Source organism: Coregonus clupeaformis, unplaced genomic scaffold, assembly GCF_020615455.1.
Source record: "Coregonus clupeaformis isolate EN_2021a unplaced genomic scaffold, ASM2061545v1 scaf0048, whole genome shotgun sequence".
Lineage (NCBI taxonomy): Eukaryota > Metazoa > Chordata > Actinopteri > Salmoniformes > Salmonidae > Coregonus > Coregonus clupeaformis.
Genome location: NW_025533503.1, coordinates 652,673 through 672,567, shown reverse-complemented (window position 1 = coordinate 672,567; position 19,895 = coordinate 652,673). Strand labels below are relative to the sequence as shown.

The window sequence follows — 19,895 nt, the reverse complement described above, 5'->3', positions numbered from 1 at the left end:
AGGAGAGAAGTGAAATGGTGTGTCTCCTCTGGTCAACAATACTCACCTTGAGAGACTCCACAGCCTGTTGGAGCACCTTCAGCTCCTTCTCTCTCTCCTGGAATCTCTGTTGGACCTTCTGCTGACTCATCCCCAGCTGCCTCTGTGGAGAATCACTTTTCAATGAGCTATCAAGCTTTATTTGTCCACTAGATCAATAGTATAGTAATGTGACATAGAGGAAGGTCTGAAATGGTGATACATTTGGATCAAACTCAATATACTCCAGGTTTGTGTTCATATTTATTCTGCCGTGGATCGATTTCATTTGAATGATCTCATATTCAAACAGCCTTAGTTCCTACTGTATCTTTAATTCTTTGTTTATCAGACAGTCACCAACAAGTAGTTCTGGTCTTACCTGTTTCTCAGTCCTCTCTGCTGCAGCTGACACTGTTTCATGGCCTTTATGTTTATCCATTGTACACCGATAACAGATACATTGCTGATCGGTACGACAAAAAACCTTCAGTAGTTTGTCATGATGAGAGCAGATCTTCTCCTGTAGTTGTGTGGTGGCTTTGACCAGCTTGTGCTTCTTGAAACCAGGAAATTCATAGTGAGATTGGAGGTGAGTCTCACAGTAAGAGGCCAGACACACCAGACAGGACATAAGGGCTTTCTGCTTTCTGCTTTCTGGTCCCAGTGCAGACATCACACGCCACATCTCCAGGTCCAGCATAGCACAGGGCAGGAGGGGGAGCAGCCTGGAGTCCTGTATTCTTCAGTTTCTCCACCATCTCAGCCAACATGTTATTTTTCCTCAGAGTAGGCCTTGGAGTGAAGGTCTCTCTGCACTGAGGACAGCTATAGACCCCTTTCAGAACATCCTGATCCCAGCAGCCCTCAATACAGCTTCTACAGTAACTGTGTCCACAGGGAATAGCCACCGGCTCCTTCAGTAGATCCAGACAGACAGAACAACAGAACTGGTCCTGGTCCAGCAGAACTCCCTGCTGAGCCATTTGGACGGTTGTTCACTCTCACACAGACAGACGACACAGAGACTCAGATCAGTTTCGTTTCCTCAGAAGACAGTTTGTGGAAGGGGGATGGACTTCCTGGTTCAGCCAGAGGGGTGGGGTTAGAAGGAGGGAGAGCTTTGAGGAATGGAGGAAGAGAGAGAGGAACTGCATGCAACAGGAAGAGGGAGACAAATAGCTTTGTTCCTAGGTTAGAGCCCTTAACATGGAACAAATGAAATAATGAATCTTAAAATGTGAGTTGTTAGAATATATAAAGGGTAACAGTTTCTATGTACATATGTTTAATTATTTTAATGACCTTTATAATGCCTTATAATACACTTACATCTTTAAATTAAGCAATAAGGCCTGAGGAGGTGTGGTATATGGCCAATATACAGTACCACAGCTAAGAGCTGTTCTTAGGCACAACGCAACGCGGATTGAGAATGATGGAACACTTTCAAAAATCAAATCACATTTTATTGGTCGCATACACATATTTAGCAGATGTTATTGTGGGTGTAGCGAAATGCTTGTGTTCCTGGCTCCAACAGTGCAGTAATAACTTACAATACACAACAATACACACTAATCTAAAAAGTAAAGGAATGGAATTAAGAAATATGAAAAGATTAAGACGAGCAATGTTAGAGTCCGGAGTGTGTGTGTGTATATATATATATATATATATGAGAGATCAGCATGTTTTTCTGTAACACACTTGGTATCACAATTCTTGAACCCTTAAACAGAATTCCATCAAGTCCAGATAGCTCATCCCTGTATTGACCATAAGGGTATGGTATAGCTTATACAGACTACCTGCATGTTATGGCTTGAATCACCTTTTGCAAACACTTATCTTCTGCAGCAGCACGTGAAATAACTGTCCACATTTCATCTGAGACTGGGCAACTCTTTCTGATAAGGTTTACATGTATGGTCTCGTCCTGCTCGTATATCTGGTTTGGTTCTGAGCTGTCAAAAGCTCTGGACAATGTGTCTGCCACTACCAATTCTTTCCCTGGCCTGTACTCGAGTTGCAAGTCATATTTCTGAAGTTTTAGAAACAGTCTGTTCCCTTGGTGGTGTGTGTGTTAGACCCTTCTTTACAATAGTAACTTAAGGTTGATGATCTGTTTCAGCCCACACTGTTTTACCACAGATAAACACATGGAATTTCTCACATGCATATGACAGTGCCAATGCCTCTTTCTCAATCTGAGCATAGTTACACTCAGAAGTTGTCAGAGCCCTGGAGGCATATGCAACAGGGCGCCATCTAGTGCCATAATGCTGTAACAACACTGCACCTTAACCTACTTTAGAGGCATCTGCTAAGATTTTGGTTTTGCGCTTTTTATCATAGAACCAAAGTACTGGAGCATGCATGATCAATGCCTTGAGCTCCTCAAACTCTTTCTGGTGATTACTGTTCCAACACCACTCTGTAGTTTTACACAGTAGACTTCTCATCTGACTAGTGTGAGTTGCCAGATTAGGTACAGATTCAGATTAGCCCACAGATTTAACCATCGTGTTGTTTCTCCCTTTACTATGACAAACGGAACCTTGTGAGATTCATCATCTACCTCCAGCACCAACCTGCATGTCCCTGAAGACCACTGGTTTTACCTGTAACCGTAACAATTCAGTCTCTGGAATGATGCTGTCCTGTGCTCCAGTGTCAAGTTTGAACACAATATCATTTCCATTAGTCTTGTAGGTAGCAGTCCTCGTCTGGTCCTTTAAGTGCAACTGTTCCCACAAAGAGGTCACCAAAAGACCCCTCACTGTACTCGTTGTCACCACTGTTGTCCTGGTCATCGTTGACACAGTGTACTGTATTTTGTTGTCTCAGCTGCCTGCATTTGAGTGAGAAGGGGTTCTTCATGCCACAGTTGTAACACTCTTTTCTATATGCTTGGCACTGGCAAGGTCTGTGCTCTCCTCCACAGCTGCTGCAGGAGCGCTGGTTCCCTGAAGTGTGCTGCTGTCCTTTGAAGTTAGCCGTAGCTCTTCCTTTGCTAAAATACTCCACTTTGCATACTGTTTCACTAAGACCACCACTGTTCATTGACCGTATGCTACTCTGAGTCACCCCTCTAGCTTGGCTCTCACCCCCATGACAATTCTCTCTCGTATCAGCGAGTCTGCAATTTGACCGAAATTACACAACTGACATTTCAGTTTGAAGTCCATAATAAATTCCTCAAGTCTCTGTTTCATTCTGACATCTACTGTTGAAAACATACCTCGTTTCTTCTGGGAGTACAAAAAGACAGAAATGTGGCTAACACCAGTTCATAATCTGCTTGCTCTTCATCCATTAGCTGAAAGCTGTTGTAGACATCAATAGTGTCCTAGACTGTGAGAAACAAATCAAATCAAATCAAAATGTATTGGTCACATGCGCCGAATACAACAGGTGCAGACATTACAGTGAAATGCTTACTTACAGCCCTTAACCAACAGTGCATTTTTTTTTTAATTAAATAAAACATCAACAAAAAAAGTGTTGAGAAAAAAAAGAGCAGAAGTAAAATAAAATAACAGTAGGGAGGCTATATATACAGGGGGGTACCGTTGCAGAGTCAATGTGTGGGGGCACCGGCTAGTTGAGGTAGTTGAAGTAATATGTACATGTGGGTAGAGTTAAAGTGACTATGCATAAATAATTAACAGAGTAGCAGCAGCGTAAAAGGATGGGGTGGGGGGGCAGTGCAAATAGTCCGGGTAGCCATGATTAGCTGTTAAGGAGTCTTATGGCTTGGGGGTAGAAGCTGTTGAGAAGTATTTTGGACCTAGACTTGGCACTCCGGTACCGCTTGCCGTGCGGTAGCAGAGAGAACAGTCTATGACAAGCGTCGTCTTTTCCAGCCGCTCCTATCGCCGTCAGATAGAGGGTGTAACGCTGCTTGAACCGCTTCCATTGCTCTTCAACGTTGCCGTTCAGTTTCAGTTCTGTTGGAGGCTTTAGCTGCTCCATGTCGTTAGCCAGCTAGCACTGCAAAACGACTAGCTACATGCACTGCACGCTCCATTAGCTCCGGCGTGGTTATTTTTTACCTCAGTCTCATTAGCCCAGTGGCTAGTTAGCTAACGTTAGTCAAGTCTGCTAGTTGATATATGTGTATGCGCCGTTCAGCATTTTCAACCAAAACTCGATGATGGATGAGTCAAAGGCGAGTTATTTCACTCCTGGTACCATCTTGTATCTTCTTGTCTAAGAAATACTAAAGAAAATAACTGTTCTTTAAAACATAAGTCCTTCTTTATTGAAGTTAACCGGCGCCGTACAAGTATCGTGCATTGAGATGAGATCTCCTGCTCTCCCACTCCTCTGTGCGGGCTGCTCGTCCCCTAAGTGGTCACGTGGGTCCGATACAAAATGCCACAGAGGTGTTGTTGCCTACCTTCACCACCTTGGGGCGGCCCGTCAGGAAGTCCAGGACTATGAAGGTAAATTAATGTCATAAGTGTACAAGCATGTAAAGTATGATTTGAAATGTAAAATATGAGTTGTGCCTGTATAATCAGGCAATTTTGTAGTTCAATTATAGCCTTGGTTTCTCAAATGACTGCCTCGCCTGGTTCACCAACTACTTCTCAGATAGAGTTCAGTGTGTCAAATCGGAGGGCCTGTTGTCTGGACCTCTGGCAGTCTCTGTGGGGGTGCCACAGGGTTCAATTCTCGGGCCGACTCTATTCTCTGTGTATATCAATGATGTCGCTCTTGCTGCTGGTGACGCTCCGATCCACCTCTACGCAGACGACACCATTTTGTATACATCTGGCCCTTCTGGCCCTTCATTGGACACAAACCTCCAAACGAGCTTCAATGCCATACAACCCTCCTTCCGTAGCCTCCAACTGCTCCGGATGACTATGTGATCACGCTCTCCGTAGCCGATGTAAGTAAGACTTTTAAGCAGGTCAACATTCACAAGGCCGCAGGGCCAGACGGATTACCAGGACGAGTACTCTGAGCATGTGCTGACCAACTGGCAAGTGTCTTCACTGACATTTTCAACATGTCCCTGACTGAGTCTATAATACCAACATGTTTCAAGCAGACCACTATAGTCCCTGTGCCCAAGAACACTAAGATGACCTGCCTAAATGACTATCGACCCGTAGCACTCACGTCTGTAGCCATGAAGTGCTTTGAAAGGCTGGTCATGGCTCACATCAACACCATTATCCCAGAAACCCTAGACCCACTCCAATTTGCATACCGCCCCAACAGATCTACAGATGATTCAATCTCTATTGCACTCCACACTGCCCTTTCCCACCTGGACAAGAGGAACACCTACGTGAGAATGCTATTCATTGACTACAGCGCAGCGTTCAACACCATAGTGCCCTCAAAGCTTATCACTAAGCTAAGGTTCCTGGGACTAAAAACCTCCCTCTGCAACTGGATCCTGGACTTCCTGACGGGCCGCCCCCAGCTGGTAAGGGTAGGTAACAACACGTCTGCCATGCTGATCCTCAACACGGGGGCCCCTCAGGGGTGCGTGCTCAGTCCCGTCCTGTACTCCCTGTTCACCCATGACTGCATGGCCAGGCACGACTCCAACACCATCATTAAGTTTGCCGACGACACAACAGTGGTAGGCCTGATCACCGACAACGATGAGACAGCCTATAGGGAGGAGGTCAGAGACCTGGTCGTGTGGTGCCAGGATAACAACCTCTCCCTCAACATGATCAAGACAAAGGAGATGATTGTGGACTACAGGAAAAAAAAGAGGACTGGGCACGCTCCCATTCTCATCGACTGGGCTGTAGTGGAACAGGTTGAGAGCTTCAAGTTCCTTGGTGTCCACATCACCAACGAACTATCATGGTCCAAACACACAAAGACAGTCGTGAAGAGGGCACGACAAAACCTATTCCCCGTCAGGAGACTGAAAAGATTTGGCATGGGTCCTCAGATCCTCAAAATGTTCTACAGCTGCACCATCGAGAGCATCCTGACTGGTTGCATCACCGCCTGGTATGGCAACTACTCGGCCTCCGACCGCAAGGCACTACAGAGGGTAGTGTGTACGGCCCAGTACATCACTGGGGCCAAGCTTCCTGCCATCTAGGACTTCTATACCAGGGAGTGTCTGAGGAAGGCCCTAGAAATTGTCAAAGACTCAAGCCACCCAAGTCATAGACTGTTCTCTCTGCTATCGCACGCCAAGCGGTACCGGAGCGCCAAGTCTAGGTCCAAAAGGCTTCTCAACAGCTTCTACCCCCAAGCCATAAGACTCCTGAACAGCTAATCATGGCTACCCGGACTATTTGCACTGCCCCCCCCCCCACCCCATCCCCCTCTTTTACGCTGCTGCTACTCTGTTTACTATTTATGCATAGTCACTTTAACTCTACCCACATGTACATATGACCTCAATTACCTCGACTAGCTGGTGCCCCCGCACATTGACTCTGTACCGGTACCAGCTTGTATATAGCCTCCTTACTGTTATTTTATTTTACTGCTGCTCTTTAGCTATTTGCTTTTATATTTTACTAATTAACACTTTTTTATTTTACATTTTTCTTTAAAAAACTGCATTGTAAGTAAGCATTTCACTGTAATGTCTACACCTGTTGTATTCGGCGCATGTGGCAAATACAATTTGATTTGATTTGATTTAATTTAAACACTAGTAAAACTAAATGCATGCTCTTCAATCGAACGCTGCTTGCAACCGCCCGCCCGACTAGAATCATTACTCTCGGCGGGTCTGACTTAGAATATGTGGACAACTACAAATACCTAGGTGTCTGGTTAGACCGTAAACTCTCCTTCCTGACTCACATTAAGCATCTCCAATCCAAAGTTAAATCTAGAATTGGCTTCCTATTTCGCAACAAAGCCTCCTTCACTCATGCTGCCAAACATGCCCTCGTAAAACTGATTATCCTACCGATCCTTGACTTCGGCGATGTCATTTACAAAATAGCCTCCAACACTCTACTCAGCAAATTGGATGTAGTCTACTACCCACCACTGTGACCTGTACGCTCTCGTTGGCTGGCCCTCACTACATATTCGTCGCCAAACCCACTGGCTCCAGGTCATCTATAAATCACTGCTAGGCAAATCCCCGCCTTATCTTAGCTCATTGGTCACCATAGCAACACCCACCCGTAGTATGCGCTCCAGCAGGTATATCTCACTGGTCATCCCCAAAGCCAACACCTCCTTTGGCCGCCATTCCTTCCAGTTCTCTGCTGCCAATGACTGGAACGAAATGCTAAAATCTCTGAAGCTGGAGACTCTTATCTCCCTCACTAACTTTAAGCATCAGTTGTCAGAGCAGCTTACCGATCACTGCATCTGTACACAGCCCACCCAACTACCTCATCCCCATATTGTTATTTATTTTGCTCATTTGCACCCCAGTATCTCTATTTGCACATCATCTTTTGCACATCTATCTCTCCAGTGTTAATACTAAATTGTAATTATTTTGCACTAAGGCCTATTTATTGCCTTAACTCCATAACTTACTTCATTTGCCCACACTGTTTATAGATTTTCTATTGTGTTATTGACTGTACATTTTGTTTACCCCATATGTAACTCTGTGTTGTTGTTATTTTTATCGCACTGCTTTGCTTTATCTTGGCCAGGTCGCAGATGTTGCATTCATTCTCATTCTGATCACAGTTCCAGGGACATCACTGGATAGAAAATCCAATATGGCTGCCAATGCAATGCCATATATGGACATGTGGGTGTTACATCTGAACTCAGTAGCTCTACTCTCATTGGTCCTAACGATTTGTTTAAATATTTTTGCATTTAGCTTGCGACACAGCCCTCAAGACATCATGGATGAGATCAATGGATCATCAGAAATGGGTATAGATAGATAGCTGAATAGATATCTACTTAGTCAGTTTGCAACAAATAATATATTTTATTAAAAAAAATAAAAAAGCAATTCTGAATGCGATGCTCACGAGTTCTGTTCACAAAACGATCAGCTAGCTAGCTTGGTTAGCTAGCTACAGATAGCTCGATAGACGGGTAATGGCCCAAATTTAAGGTGTTAAACAGGGGAAATACGCATTTGATATTGCACAAGTTCAGATAGTATTCTACCTCCTTTTTCACTGGGTTTTCTTCTGTGTTGTGCCTTCTAAACATTACCCTGTCCTTTATTGAGTTCTTCTCTGTCCGTCTCTGTAGTGGCCTGTTGTTGTTATTGTTGTATTGACCATGTTGTCTTCTGTTCCTATTTCCCCAGTGTCCTGGCTGTGAGGTGGTGCTGGTCTCTGGGTGCTGGTCTAGGTGGAGAGGCAGAGGCAGGAGGAATCTGCAGCGGAGGAGAGGCTGTGGGTGTTGAGGTGTACTGTACTACAACAAGCAGGCTTAACATCCCCTCCCCAAAAACACATACACACTTTACTTATTTACGCAAGGCTCCATAGGAAATGAAATGTGTAGGCCTATTTGATCCGAGCCCCTGTTGAGAACATGTTTGAAGTTGACGATCAGTCTGCAACTACCATAAGACAGTCAATTCTTCTTCCTTCCCATCCTGACTGGGATTTACATTTACATTTTAGTCATTTAGCAGACGCTCTTATCCAGAGTGACTTACAGGAGCAGATTTTTCACCTTGTCGGCTGATTTAGAGTAGAGTTTAGGTTAGTCAGATACAGTGCCTTGACAAGTATTCATCCCCTTTGGCATTTTTCCTATTTTGTTGCATTGCAACCTGTAATCTAAATTGATTTTTATTTGGACATAATGGACATACACAAAATAGTCCAAATTGGTGAAGTGAAATGAAAAAAATTACTTATTTCAAAAAATTCTAAAAAATGAAAACGGAAAAGTGATGCGTGCATATGTATTCACCCCCTTTGCTATGAAGCCCCTAAATAACATCTGGTGCAACCAATTACCTTCAGAAGTCACATAATTAGTTAAATAAAGTTCACTTGTGTGCAATCTAAGTGTCACATGATCTCAGTATATATACACCTGTTCTGAAAGGCCCCAGGGTCTGCAACACCACTAAGCAAGCGGGTGCTTGACCAAGCTCTCCACACAGGTCAGGAACAAAGTTCTGGAGAAGTACAGATCAGGGTTGGGTTATAAAAAAATATTAGAAAATGTGTACATCCCACGGAGCACCATTAAATCCATTATTAAAACATGGAAAGAATATGGCTCCACAACAAACCTGCCAAGAGAGGGCCACCCACCAAAACTCACGGACCAGGCAAGGAGGGCATTAATCAGAGGCAACAAAGAGACCAAAGATAACCCTGAAGGAGCTGCAAAGCTCCATAGCGTAGATTGGAGTATCTGTCCATAGGACCACTTTAGGCCGTACAATCCACAGAGCTGGGCTTTATGGAAGGGAGACAGAAAAAAGCCATTGCTTAAAGAAAAAAATAAGCAAACACGTTTGGTGTTCGCCAAAAGGCATGTGGGAGACTACCCAAACATATGGAAGAGGGTACTCTGGTCAGATGAGACTAAAATTGAGCTATTTGGCCATCAAGGAAAATGCTATGTCTGGCGCAAACCCAACACCTCTCATCACCCCGAGAACACAGTGAAGCATGGTGGTGGCAGCATCATGCTGTAGTGATGTTTTTTTATCGGCAGGGACTGGGAAACTGGTCAGAATTGAAGGAATGATGGATGGCGCTTTATACAGGGAAATTCTTGAGGGAAACCCGTTTCAGTCTTCCAGAAATTTGAGACTAGGATGGGGGTTCACCTTCCAGCAGGACAATGACCCTAAGCATACTGCTAAAGCAACACTTGAGTGGTTTAAGGGGAATCATTTAAATGTCTTGAAATGGCCTAGTCAAAGCCCACACCTCAATCCAATTGAGAATCTGTGGTATGACTTAAAGATTGCTGTACACCAGCGGAACCCATCCAACTTGAAAGAGCTGGAGCAGTTTTGCCTTGAAGAATGGGCAAAAATCCCAGTGGCTAGATGGGCCAAGCTTATAGAGACATACCCCAAGAGACATGCAGCTGTAATTGCTGCAAAAGGTGGCTCTACAAAGTATTGACTTTGGGGGGTGTGAATAGTTATGCACGCTCAAGTTTTCTGTTTTTTTTTGTATTATTTCTTGTTTGTTTCAAAATAAAACATATTTTGCATCTTCAAAGTGGTAGGCATGTTGTGTAAATCAAATGATACAAACCCCCCAAAAAATCAATTTTAATTCCAGGTTGTGAGGCAAGAAAATAGGAAAAATGACAAGGGGGAGAATACTTTCACAAGACACTGTAGTGCACTACTTTATTTTCTAATATTCTAATGAGGCAACCACTAACATTACAGTATGATATTCTAATATTCTAATGAGTCAACCACTAACATTACAGTATGATATTCTAATGAGACAACCACTAACATTACAGTATGATATTCTAATGAGGCAACCAATAACATTACAGTATGATGTTCTATTGAGTCAACCACTAACATTACAGTATGATATTCTAATATTCTAATGAGTCAACCACTAATTTTACAGTATGATATTCTAATATTCTAATTAGTCAACCATTAACATTACAGTATGATATTCTAATATTCTAATGAGTCAACCACTAACATTACAGTATGATATTCTAATATGCTTGTCATGAGCCCTCTCACTCCACCGGGTTACCACCTTAATTTGTTTCCACTATCTTCCACTCTGCTCACCTCCCTCTCTCTACTCAGCCTAACTAGCTCCACCTGTCCCTGCTCTGCTCGGCTCTAATTACTCTGCCAGCTGCGCTGCATTACCCACTAACCTCTCCCAGTATTTAAGGCCCTGTCTTTCAGCTCTCCGGTGTCAGATCGTCTGCAAAGCTCACACCCGGAACCTGTTTGCTCGCGCTTCTGGCTCACCCTGGTTTTGTGACCCCCGGACCTGCCTGTTTTTGGATACTCTTCTGCCTCAGGAGATCCAGACCTGCTTCTGCCATTACGACTCCTGACTACTCTTCAATCCCGGTAACTCTGACCAGCCTTCTGCCTTGCTACTACGTATTTTGGATTTCCCTTGAACTGTACTGCTGCCTGGTTTCATTCCGCCCTGTTGTGTCTGTGTCTCCCCCCCAGGACTTCTGGACCACCCACCACCGGCTTCATAGGACGCATCGCTGCCACTGGGGGGCACAGACCCAGCGCATTGGACGGGATCCTGTTACCCCTGGAGCCTTCATTCACTCCCTACTTCCCTTTTCCCTTAAGTTTAATAAACTTTCTGGTGTGACGCAATTGTGGTCCTCTGGTCGTCTGTCTGAATCGTGACAGTACGATCTGACCATTATGGACTCAGCGCACACTTTCCCGACATGGAAACCGATGAGCATGAGCAGCAGTTCCAGCAGCAGCAACAACAACTCGCCATGATCATTCAACTCCTCACCAACCTTACCCCAGCCAGTCTGCCCACCAGCCCAGCCCCCCGAGTTACCTGCCCCGGTCATTGCAGCCGCTGCTCCGAACCCAAGATTGGAAACCCCGAGCGGTTCAACGGCGATTCAACCCAGGTCCGGCCATTCCTGACTAGCTGCCGACTTCAGTTCTCCCCTTGCAGCCAAGGACCTTCGCCACGGAGGGGGCTAAAGTTGGGTATGCCATCACTCACCTGACGGGCCAGAGCTCGACTCTGGGGAACAGCAGAGTTCGAACGTCAAACCCCGCATGTGCAACCTTCGACCTGTTTGCTGAGGAGATGCTGAAGGTGTTTGACCTGGATTCACCACCGCAGAGGCGTCTCGTGAACTGTTCAGTATTCGACAAGGCAGACGTACAGTCGCAGACCATTCCATCGACTTCCGAACCCTGGCTAGACGAAGTTCTTGGAACACACCATCGTTGGTGGACGCGTTCTTCCATAGTTTGGCTGACTATATCAAGGACGAGTTGGTCTCCCATGAACTGCCTTCCACTCTTGATGAAGCCATCGCACTGACTGTCAGGATCGACAGAAGGATACAGACCCGTCGTCGTGAGAGGGGGCGCCAAGGTCCACCTACTACCGGCATTCGGAGAGATCCGACTGGGCTCCTGTCATCTACTGCCACTCACCCAGGTCAGCTTGATCAGTCTGAGCCTATGGAGATTGGGCGAGCCTCCCTCACTCCTGCAGAGCGCCAGCGCCGCTTCACCTCAAACCTCTGCCTCTCATTGTGGAGGTGATGGACATCGTGTGGTAACCTGCCCTTTAAAGGGCCGAAGCTCACCGGGCGTAGGGGAGTCCGGTTGAGTTCAATGACCATCCAGTCCTCCGACCGCAAACCCCCTGCTGCAAGTTCACCTCCGCCTCTCTGACTCAACTCACACCCTGGCTGCTCTGGTGGATTCTGGCGCCGAAGCCAACATAATGGACATCAAGCTGGCATGCCAACTGGGACTGGAGAACCTCCGTTTGACACCTCCTATTCCTGCCCGGGCACTGGACGGACACTTACTCGGATCGGTCACTCATGTCACGGCCCGGTCTCGATGGGTCTGTCCGGAAACCATCAAGAAACTATCCAGTTTCACCTGCTCCCCTCTCCAGGCCAACCCCTCATCCTGGGTTACCCATGGCTCCGCCGGCACAACCCTCAGCTCGACTGGGTGACCGGGGTGATCAGGGAGTGGGGAGAGGACTGCCACCGAACCTGCCTGCTTGCTGCCGCACTACCCCCTCGGCCAGTACCTACTAACTCCGCTCCTGACCTCTCCAATGTCCCAGAATGCTACCATGGTCTCAGAGAGGTGTTTAACAAAGCAAGAGCCACATCTCTGCCCCCTCACCCGACCGTCACGACTGTGCCCTCGACCTCCTCCCTGGAACAGCTCCTCCAAGGGGTCGTCTTTATTCGTTGTCTGCTCCTGAAAGAAAGTCCATGGAGGACTACATCAATGGCTCTCTGTCCGCAGGATTAATCCGTTCATCTTCATCTCCTGCTGGTGCTGGCTTCTTCTTTGTGGGGAAGAAGGACGGATCTCTTCGCCCCTGCATCGACTACAGGGGACTCAACGACATCACAGTGAAAAACCGTTACCCTCTGCCTCTGCTCACCTCTGCTTTTGAGTTGCTCCAGGGAGCCACTGTTTTTACCAAGTTGGATCTCAGAAACGCTTACCACCTAGTGCGGATCCGGGAGGGAGATGAATGGAAAACCGCATTCAATACACCAACAGGCCACTACGAGTATCTGGTTATGCCTTTTGGCCTCACCAATGCTCCTGCTGTGTTCCAGGCTCTAGTGAATGATGTACTGCGGGACATGTTAAACAAGTTTGTCTTCGTTTACCTGGATGACATCTTAATTTACTCCAGAAACCTGTCTGAACACACCCGCCATGTCCAGCAAGTCCTTCATCGTCTTCTGGAGAATTCCCTCTACGCCAAGGCAGAGAAATGTGAGTTTCACGTCAAGACAGTGGCCTTCCTGGGGTACATAGTGGCAGAAGGAAGTATCCAAATGGATCCTGCCAAAGTATCAGCAGTCACTTCATGGCCAGTTCGGAGAACAGAAAGAAGCTGCAACAGTTTCTGGGGTTTGCTAACTTCTATAGGAGTTTATCCGGAACTACAGTACCGTTGCTGCCCCTCTCACTGCTCTAACCAGCACCAAGCAACCCTTCACCTGGACCCCAGCAGCCGACAAAGCCTTCAGTACCCTCAAGGTGAGGTTCACCTCCGCTCCCATCCTCCAGATGCCTGATGTGGACCGGCAATTCATTGTGGAGGTGACGCCTCCGGATGTGGGAGTTGGTGCTGTGATTTCTCAGTGGGCTGCGGAGGATAGGAAGCTCCATCCCTGTGCCTTTTTCTCACGTCGGTTGTCCCCCTCTGAGTGCAATTCGACATAGGGAACCGTGAGCTGCTGGCTGTGAAGCTTGCCTTGGAGGAGTGGCGTCACTGGCTGGAGGGGGGTCCACCATTCCATTTCTCGTTTGGACCGATCATAAGAACTTGGAGTACATCCGCACGGCCAAACGGTTGAACTCCAGGCAGTCCCGCTGGGCCTGTTCTTCACCAGGTTTAATTTCACTCTGTCATACCGGCCTGGATCACGCAAAACAAAGCCAGACGCCCTCTCCCGTCAATTCCAGAAGGATGACACCTCTCCAAGGACCCTGTGTCGATTCTGCCAAGTCCCTGCATCGTTGCAGCTCTGACCTGGGCTGTTGAGGAACAGGTGCTGGAGGCTCTCCGTAACCAGCCAGGTCCCAGCACTTGCCCAGCTGACCGCCTTTTTGTCCCCAAGACCTGAGGTCCCAGGTCATTCAGTGGGGACATGACTCCGCCTAGCTTGTCACCCTGGCTCCACCCGCACTTACAACCTGCTCGCCCAGAGGTTCTGGTGGCCCTCTCTGAGGAAGGATGTACGGGAATTCGTCCAAGCCTGCCCCATCTGCAACCAACACAAGTCGTCCTGCCAGCCCCCAGCCGGATTGCTGCAGCCCCTGCCTGTGCCCAGACGTCCCTGGTCTCACATCGCCCTTGACTTTGTCACGGGCTGCCCCCCTTCAAGTGGCATGACCGTCATTCTCACCATCGTTGACCGTTTCAGCAAGATGGCACACTTCATTCCCCCTCCCCAAGCTCCCAACCGCCAAGGAGACCGCCCAGGTGGTCCTGGAACACGTCTTCCCGGATCCACGGACTGCCAAGGGATGTTGTTTCTGACCGTGGTCCACAATTCCTCCTCCGCTTTTTGGAAGGAGTTCTGTCACCTGCTGGGAGCCACAGTCAGTCTGACTTCGGATTCCATCCCCAATCCAATGGGCAGTCAGAGCGGGCTAATCAGGAGCTCGAGAAGGCACTGCGATGCATGACTTCACGCAACCCCCCACTCCTGGTCGCAGCAATTGACATGGGTGGAGTACGCACACAATTCTCTGACCTGCTCTGCCATCGGTATGTCCCCTTTCCAATGTGTTTATGGATACCAGCCTCCTCTATTTGCCAGCCAGGAGGAGGGAGGTTACTTGCCCATCTGCACTTGCTTTTGCCCGTCGATGTCGCCGCACCTGGTCACAAGCCCGAGCCACACTCCTCAGGTCCGTTGCCAGCTACACTACCGGGGCCAACCGTCGGAGAATTCCTGCTCCCACCTACCATGTTGGTCAAAGGTGTGGTTGTCATCGAAGAACCTGCCACTCAGGGTGGAGTCGCAGAAGCTGGCACCTCGGTTCATTGGCCCATTCCCTATCATAAGAGTGATTAGCCCAACTGCTGTCCGGCTCCAACTGCCTAATTCCCTGAGGTGCACCCCACTTTCCATGTGTCTAAGATTAAGCCCATCCATGAGAGTCCGCTGGTCCCTGCTGCGCCTGGTCCTCCTCCTCCACGGCTCGTCGATGGTGGTCTGGTTTACACCGTCCGCCGCCTGCTTCGGTCCAGACGGAGGGGTAGGGTCTCCAGTACCTCATTGACTGGGAGGGCTATGGACCTGAGGAAAGGACCTGGGTGCCAGCTAGTCGGATTGTGGATAGGACTCTCATCACCGCTTTCCACCAACGGCATCCTGATCAACCTGCAATCCGTGGGGGCCGCCCCAGAGGGGTCCCTAACCGTCCGGCCCGCTCGGCTTCCTGTCCTGTGCCTGATCCTGTCTCGGGACCTGTCCCATCTCCCGACCACGGCCCTCCGGCTTCCTCCGAGGATGAGGACGTTCACTCGGACCGTTCGGAGGAGTTCTAGCCCTCCTCCGGCTCCCCCTCCTCCCGCCCGGCGTGAGTAGTTGCTCTTGGACTTCTGGGGCCGTCCCCTTGGGGGGTTCTGTCATGAGCCCTCTCACTCCACCGGGTTACCACCTTAATTTGTTTCACTATCTTCCACTCTGCTCACCTCCCTCTCTCTACTCAGCCTAACTAGCTCCACCTGTCCCTGCTCTGCTCGGCTCTAATTACTCTGCCAGCTGCGCTGCATTACCCACTAACCTCTCCCAGTATTTAAGGCCCTGTCTTTCAGCTCTCCGGTGTCAGATCGTCTGCAAAGCTCACACCCGGAACCTGTTTGCTCGCGCTTCTGGCTCACCCCTGGTTTTGTGACCCCGGACCTGCCTGTTTTTTGGATACTCTTCTGCCTCAGGAGATCCAGACCTGCTTCTGCCATTCGACTCCTGACTACTCTTCAATCCCGGTAACTCTGACCAGCCTTCTGCCTTGCTACTACGTATTTTGGATTTCCCTTGAACTGTACTGCTGCCTGGTTTCATTCCGCCCTGTTGTGTCTGTGTCTCCCCCAGGACTTCTGGACCACCCACCACCGGCTTCATAGGGACGATCGCTGCCACTGGGGGGCACAGACCCAGCGCATTGGACGGGATCCCTGTTACCCCTGGAGCCTTCATTCACTCCCTACTTCCCTTTTCCCTTAAGTTTAATAAACTTTCTGGTGTGACGCAATTGTGGTCCTCTGGTCGTCTGTCTGAATCGTGACAATGCTAATGAGTCAAACACTAACATTACAGTATGATATTCTAATGAGGCAACCAATACCATTACAGTATGATGTTCTAATGAGGCAACCACTAACATTACAGTATGATATTCTAATATGCTAATGAGTCAACCACTAACATTACAGTATGATATTCTAATATTCTAATTAGTCAACCATTAACATTACAGTATGATATTCTAATGAGTCAACCACTAACATTACAGTATGATATTATAATGAGTCAACCACTAACATTAGTATATTTTAATATTCTAATGAGTCAACCAATAACATGACAGTTTGATATTCTAATATTCTAATGAGTCAACCACTAACATTACAGTATGATATTCTAATATTCTAACGAGGCAACCACCAACATTACAGTATAATATTCTAATGAGGCAACCACTAACATTACAGTATGATATTCTAATATTCTAATGAGTCAACCACTAAGATTACAGTATGATATTATAATGAGTAAACCATAACATTACAGTATGATATTCTAATGAGGCAACCACTAACATTACAGTATGATATTATAATATTCTAATGAGGCAACCACTAACATTACAGTATGATATTCTAATATTCTAATGCCAGTGAGCAAATATCCAATCTCCACCCTATTCCCTATGTAGTGCACTACTTTAGATCTGGTCAGAAGTAGCCTAGTGCACTACGTAGGGAACAGGGTGTCATTTGGGCCAGAGTCAGTAACTCCCCTGGGTATGAATTCTCTCTCTATCTTATCTGTCTTCTATATTATGTTCTCCTCTCCTCCTCTCTTCTCTCCTCTATTCACTCTATTCTATCATCCACACCACATGCCAGCTTCAACACAATCCATTTACAAGTTCAAGACACACCTTGGAATAAATAGCAAAGGAAAACTACTACTAGATGTATTTTTTTATTTCCCATCGCCATGAATCATATTTAATAACTGAACAGTAGCAGACCTAACTACATCTGTTCCTGACTCTAGATAGTGGATTAAAAAGACCATCAATCTCCAATGATATTAAAGTACAATTCTGAACATTACTGATAAACTGAGTGGCCAGTCAAGATATCTGATGGTTTTATTGTTTGGTTAATAGCACCACCTGCTGGACAGGTTTAATGTTGCTTGACTGAGCAGTATGGGAGAATAAAAGATGCCAAACTTAAAATGACATTGAGACAGAGAACCAATTGAGAAAACATTTCAATGGTTCTGAATGAAAACCAACATACATTAACAGCAAACATCATGATTAATGTAAATGTGGCCAATTAAAACACATTATTAAAATGTATTTAAACTCTGAAGATTAAATAATAATATAATAATAATAATAATAAGCCATTTCGCAGACGCTTTTATCCAAAGCGACTTACAGTCATGCGTGCATACATTTTTGTGTATCAGTCAGACAACAATAATTGTACAGAAAAACAGAGCATTATATCTGGGGACCATCACCACCAGCATGACTAGTATCTATGTGGACCCTACTACAGTTTAACCAGCTCAGCTATAGACTACACCAGCATGACTAGTATCTATGTGGACCCTACTACAGTTTAACCAGCTCAGCAGTCCCAGAGAGCCAAAACCCAGGATAGAGGGGCTGAGTGAATGTGGTCTGGACTCTGTGGAGGAGGGTCATTGTATCAGAGACACTGTAGAAGGACAGAGTACCTGCCTTGTGATCCAGGTCCACTCCTACTCTGGAGGACTGAGGGCCTGATACTTCAGTCCTAACATTATTGTGTCTGAAACAATAACCAACATTAGAGCACTCTAAACTCCAGGACTTGTCATTCTCTCCAAATGCACCATCTGTCTCTGTTCTGCTGATGTCTTTATATGAGACTGCTGTATCAACCCAGTCCCCACTCCACTCCACCTCCCAGTAACAGCGTCCAGACAGACCCTCTCTACACAGAACCTGGCAATAGTTTGTGAATCTGTCTGGATGAACAGGATATGGTTGGACTTTGCCTGTATAGGTCACCTTTCTGTTCCCTTTAGACATAGAGAGGCGTGTGCCTGCTGTGTTTGGGTCCAGTGTGAGCTGACAGGAATCTGGGAGAAGAGCAGAGCAGAGACCAATGAGGGGAGTTAGAACAATAAGTTAAGTCAGATACTGTATCTACCCTGTCTTTGATTAGAGCACAGCAGAGATCAAATCAGAGAAATATGAGGAGTCAGATAGATACCCAGTCTTTGATTAGATCTACTATTGCTATATATTTCTAGAGGGATTGTTAGGAGTGTCAGTAAAAAGAGACTGTTAGTTACTTCAGAATAAAGAGACTCACATTGTAAGAACTGTTCTCTGGTCTTGGGATCTGGAGGCAGTACAACCTCCACTATATTCACTACAGACACACAAACACATTCACAGAGAGAGGGAATGTTATCATCACACCATATTCCACATGTATATGACTAGTAGGGAACTTTCAATGGTCTAAAGTTGATGTTCTTATTATTTTCAACACACCTGTAGTGGAGATCTTGGTCCATTCTCCTTTAAGGACGTCTTCTAGTTTCTCTCTGAGTTCAGACACAGTCTTACTCACATCTCCAAAGTACTGAAGAGGACGGACAACGATGCTGGGTAAGTCTGAAGATACACTGGTACCGGAGAGAGACTGATAACTCTAGAGAGAGAGAGAGAACAGAACCAAATGATTGAGAGTTTCACATTGATTTTTAATTTTCATATCACATGTATCAAGGCAGTTTAGTTACCTGGAGGAAATGGATGTGATCCTCTGTGTGTGAGAGCTGCTCCAGCTCAGTGCTTCTCTTCCTCAGCTCAGCTATCTCCTGCTCCAGTTGCTCCAGGAGTCCTTCAGCTTGACTCACTTGAGCCTTTTCTTGGGCTCTGATCAGCTCCTTCACCTCAGAGCGCCTTCTCTCAATGGAGTGGATCAGCTCGGTAAAGATCTTATCACTGTCCTCCACTGCTGCCTGTGCAGAGCGCTGTTAAGAGAGAGAGAGAGAGAGAGAGACTGACCTGTCTAACTTTAATGAGCCATTCTCATTACACTAACACCCCCCCTCCTAAAAACACATTGCGTGCCACCACAACCTCCACACAATCACATTATCCAGTACCCAACACCACAGTACAATACACCATCCAGCACCACATTCCAACCGTCCATCCAACCCCTCCTCTCCAGCCGTACAGACAGCCCCCCTGAGCCCCCATACCTCCTGAAACATCTCCACAATGTTGATCATTTTGTACAACTCAAACTCAACCCTAAGGCGTCAACAGTAATGGCATTACCCTGGCAACACAGAAAAAACATGATGAACAGTCTGTCATTGCAGAAAACGGACACCCCTCCCCAACTCCCAGGTCAACCCGAGCCAACCAGCTATTGGTGTCCAGGGCTCCATGTAATACCCTCCACTGGAGGACCCCTGACCTTTCCAGCACT

The 19,895-nt window shown here is 46.7% G+C and overlaps 1 pseudogene; it reads right to left on the bottom strand.

The window, feature by feature from the left end:
* LOC121540121 overlaps positions 1–19,895 on the bottom strand; it is a 44,500-nt pseudogene that overhangs the window by 8,491 nt on the left and 16,114 nt on the right.